Source organism: Callithrix jacchus, chromosome 12 (genome assembly GCF_049354715.1).
Source record: "Callithrix jacchus isolate 240 chromosome 12, calJac240_pri, whole genome shotgun sequence".
Classification (NCBI taxonomy): domain Eukaryota; kingdom Metazoa; phylum Chordata; class Mammalia; order Primates; family Cebidae; genus Callithrix; species Callithrix jacchus.
In genome coordinates this window covers 25,789,154-25,794,408 of record NC_133513.1, presented here as the reverse complement: position 1 = coordinate 25,794,408, position 5,255 = coordinate 25,789,154, and positions in this window count along the sequence as shown.

Here is a 5,255-nt window from a genome sequence, read left to right as displayed (position 1 = left end):
TCCCATTGGTTTCTGCCATAATTTGAAGGGCATCTTTCTATTTAAGGGAAAAGATCATGTATCCAAGAAGCTGATAAAAGTGGATCCTCGTAGCCAGAGAAAAGAATTCCAGTCTCATTCTAGTTCACTGCTCTCCCCAACAAGTAGTAGGGGTCTTCTCTGAGTCCACAGCCGTCTATGTGCAGCAGTCCTCTAGTAGTTGTCCCTGCCATTGTCCCAGTAATTGTTGTCTCCAGTGCTAGGCGGTAATTAGCCTTAGATACACATGCTGCCTGTTTTCCTGAGGCACTCCCCCATAGCCTAATGGTGGAAGACGTCTTGAAGTTTCTTCAAAGATACAGTAACAAGAGGGGCAAAACTTTACTCTTGTAGGGTCTCTGGCTAAGCCTGAGGATTGAAGTAACACAAAATAAGAGAAAAGCATACACGGGCGTGTCCAGAAGAAATTAAAACCCAAAGAAGTAGCAAAACCTAACTGTATTATGGATTGAACAAAGAGTCAGTTGTGGCAAAGTACCTAAAATATATGGGAGGACCAAAGGAAGATAAGGATTATTTTAACAAGGCCTGTACAGATTTCCCTCAGCCTTGCCTCCCTGTCTCATGATAAAAATGTTTCTTTCTTCCGGGACAGGGAGAGTGTCTTTACTTGGAGTTTCATCTGCTGCTTTCAGTAAGTAAAAGGGGAGTGAGACTACCCTGGGGTACTTGCTGTTTCTCAAGTCCCTTTAGCTCAAGATAACCCTTATTCCAAAAAGTGGCACATATGGGGATGGCATCTTCTGTCATCCGTCGGCGTTGCTTTCGATTGACAGTTACGGCATACAGGGAAGTGTTCCAGTGGCTTCCACTTAGCCCTTCCTACCATAACAACTCCAGCTCCATGGTCATAAGGGCAAGGTAGAGATTTTGCAGAGTATCTGTAACTAGATGAGTTCCCCTGTAGGTTTCTGTATTTTCCTTCAGTAAATGACCACAAACCTTTTGGTGAAAGCCAAGATCGTCATCTTCAGGTGCCGTGAAGGGTTCTTTCACAGGGTTACCTGACCTCCCACTCCTTCACAGAGACAAGTCTGTGAACTCACTTAGGTCTGGGAATTGAATGAAAGACTTTAAGAGGGAAAAAAAAATCTCTTAAGGATTACAAATTTTCAATTCCTAAAAATCAGTTGAGGCGATTAGACATTAAAGGAGGAGAATGAATGCTTTGTGTTTCAAGCACTAAAAGGAACATAGCTCATCATAACCCCCAAACTCCATGATGGGTCCAGGGATTGGAGGGGGAACAGTGGCTTTGGGTTCCAAGACAGGTAAATGTCTAACTCACTCTGAGGTGGTCGGACTGGAGGGAAAATACCGGTGGTGATGGTGGTGGTGTGTGTAGGTATCTGGGGGGGCCAAGGGGAGAGGAGGGACGTAAAAGGCCATAAGCCTTGCTTGGATACATGTGCAGAGTCCATGGCAAATGTGCTTGGCATGAAAGTTGTGGAATTAAATGTAAAGGAGCCCTCTTTGAAGACAAAGTCTTCAAAGCCCTCTTTGTGACTTTGCTGTAGTGTACACCGTCTCTGAGAACCTCTCCCAGCAGCGGCGCCATGTGGCAGCGGAGAGAACAGCAGCTGCAGGCACGAAGTAAAAATTTCCCTACAACATGCAAGGTTCTTTGTTCCTAAAAATTGTTGTTTGTTGTTGTTGTTGTCGTCGTCGTCTGAGATGGATTGTTTTTCACCCAGGCTGGAGTGCAATGGCACCATCTCAACTCACTGCAGCCTCCACCTCCCAGATTCAAGAGATTCTCCGGTCTCAGCCTCCCAAGTAGCTGGAATTACAGGCACGTGCCATCACACCCAGCTAATTTTTGTATTTTTAGTAGAGATGGGGTTTCGCCATGTTGGCCAGGCTGGTCTTGAACTCCTGACCTCAGGTGATCCACCCGCCTTGGCCTCCCAAAGTGCTGGGTTTACAGGCGTGAGCCACCGCTCCCGGCCCATGAAGTATTAATAAAAGATTGGTACACTTCCCTTTTGTCTTGCTTAAACCCCCAGAGTTCTTGGAAATATAACCCTAGTAGGGATACTAGGATTCCCAACAACATGGCATGCGAGGACCTCAACACAATACTGGGGAAAGGAAATGGCTCCGTACTTGTACCCCAAGGGTCTGGAGAATTAAGTACACACCTGTTTCAGTAGAAAGGTCACTAGACTGTGTGTCCAGGATCCTGGATTCTAACTGGGCTCTGCTGCTTGACAACTCTGGAGTTACAGTCAAATTATTTAGCTTCTCTGGGTTTTGAAATTTGGTGTTGGACAGGATGAATGAGTTCCAACCTTTTCCCCTTGGGAGGCCCTAAAGGTCCCTATATGATAATACTTGACAGAAAAAATATATATCTGCCACATCCATTCAGAAGTTTCTTGCCGAGGCTGGTAATCACGCCTGTAATCCTAACATTTTGGGAGGCCAAGATGGGAGGACGGCTTGAAGACAGGAGTTTAAGACCAGCCTAGGCAACATAGTGAGACCCCATCTCTACAAAAAACTTTTTTTTAATTAGCCACTGTGACGATGTACATCTGTAGTCCAAGCTACTCAGGAGGCTGAGGCTCGAGGATCACTTGAGCCCAGAAGGTTGAGGCTACAGCAAGCTGTGATTGCACCACTGCACTCCATCCTGGGTGACAGAACAAGATGCTGTCTCTAAATAAAAGAAGAAAGAAATTTCTTGCCAAACTCCACCCCTTGCCATGATTCTGATACCTGCAAATTGCAAAACCTTTTATTAGATGATAATAAATATAAAAGCTAATACATTGTATACTTGCTTTTGCATTGAGCGTTGTGCTGATGCTTTATAAACATTGTTAATTTTCATAAGCATTCTGAGGCAGTATTTGCATTTTACAGATGAGAAAGCTGAGGCTAAAGAAGCTCAATATAGCTTCTTCAAGTACATACAGCAAAAAGGTAACAGTTCTGAGATTTAAACTTGAATCTTCCTCAGGATGTAAACTTCTAGCCACCATATTTTACTATTGTAATAGAGTTTCTAGCTCTAACACCCAAAAATTCTGTGCCCTCCTTGTTACTGAGAAAAAGGGACCTGAGGTAGAGGTGAACCTGGTGATCTGGACCAGTTTTGGATTTCACTCTGTAGGGTCAGAATGAATTTGGGAGTCACTGGGATCAGCCTATGCCATTCTTTCAGTCAATGAGTACTGAACCCCTTCTGGCCAGGTGCGGTGGCTCATGCCTGTAATCCCAGCACTTTGGGAGGCCGAGGCAGGTGGATCACTTGAGGTCAGGAGTTCAAGACGAGCCTGACCAACATGGTGAAACTCCATCTCTACTAAAAATACAAAAATTAACTGGGCATGGTGGCACACACCTGTAATCACAGCTACGTGGGAGGCCGAGGCAGGAGAATTGCTTGAACCCGAGAGACGGAGGTTGCAGTGAGATGAGATCACACCTCTGTACTCCAGCCTCCGTCTTAAAAAAAAGAGATTACTGAGTCCCTTCTAGTCAGCAAATGCTAAACACATAATGTGCAGTTATTTAATACAAAGATGAATTTATATCCGTCTTGCTCTTGAGAGTCTAGAAATTGAAATGAAAGCCAGAACTTAAAATCCAATTGCAAGTTTGAAATGAGAAGAGTTACAATGCATGTCTTTCTGTCTCCCTTTTTTTTTTTTTTTTTTCTTCAGACAGAGTCTTGTTCTGTCTCCCAGGCTGGGCTGCAATAATATAATCACAGCTCACTGCAGCCCCAGCCTCTCGAGCTCAAGCAATCCTCCCATCTCAGCCTCCCAAGTAGCTGGAACTACAGACAAGTGCCACCATGGCTCTGTTCCCTTAATGAGAAACTAATAGGCAAGTAGGAAACTAGGCAGAGAACATAATGCTGTCCTTTATTCAGAAACAGAAAAGTATGATGACAAAGATCATGGACGCTGCAGCCAGATATACCTGACCTGCAACCGTGGCCCCACCAATGCACTAACTGTGTAGCTTAGCATAACACCACCCTTTGGAACCTCCATTGGCTCCTTTGCAAAATGAGAATGATTAAAGAATCTACCTGTATTTGTTTCCTGGAACTGCTTTAACAAACATCGCAAACTTGGTGGCTTAAAATGACAGAAATTATTCTCTCTCCATTCTGGAGGCCAAAAAGTCTGAAATTAGAATGTCAGCAGACCCAGGCTTCCCAAGAAGATTCTAGAGGAGAATCCTTCCTTCCCTCTCCCAACTCCTGGCAGCTCCTGGTGCTGTCTTTGGCAGCATAACCCCAACCTCTGCCTCCATCTTCCTGTCGCCTTCTCCTTTGTGTCTCTGCACCTCCTTTTTCTGTCTCTTACAAGGAAAGGCCACCCTAATCCACTAGGATCTCATCTTGACTTGTACCTTAATCACATCTGCAAAGACCCTATTTCCAAATAACGCCACACTCTGAGACTACAGACTGTCACAGATTTCGAGAGGACGCTATTCAACCCACTGTACTATCTCATAGGATTGTCGTAGATGGTGAATTACATAATGCGTGCAAAGCATTCAGCACAGCGCCTAATGTGTAACAAACGCCCCATAAATGTTAACTATATACATGTAGGTATACATATATATGGATATGTAACTTTTGTTATTTACTAGATTTGTCAAAGGTTTATTTCCCCAAACAACATAGTAACTTTTAACAGTTTTTACTCTCTTTTTATTTTATTCTGTGGCAGGGTCTCACTCTGTTGCCCAGGCTAGAGTGCAGTGGCGAGGTCCCAGCTCACTGCAACCTCTACCTCCCAGGTTCAAGCAGTTCTCCTGCCTCAGCATCCCAAGTAGTTGGGATTACAGGCACATGCCACCAAGCCTGGCTGATTTTTGTATTTTCACCATGTTGGCCAGGCTGCTCTTGAACTCATGACCTCAAGTGATCCACCCACCTCACCCTCCCAAGGTGCTGGAATTACTGGCACGAGTCAGAGCACCCGGTCTTTTTTGTTTTTTTGTTTTTTGTTGTTTTTTTTTTTACAGGATCTCACTCTCCTGCCCAAGCTGGAGTGCACTGGTGCTGTCATAGCTCATTGCAGCCCCAACCTCCCCGGCTCAAGCAATCCTCCCACCTCAGCCTCCCGAGCAGAGGAGACCACAAGCATTTTCCACCTACCCAGCTATTTTTTGTTGTTTTTTTGAAGTTACAGGGTCTTGCTGTGTTGATCTCGAACTCCCGGCCTTGAGGATTGCTTGAGCAA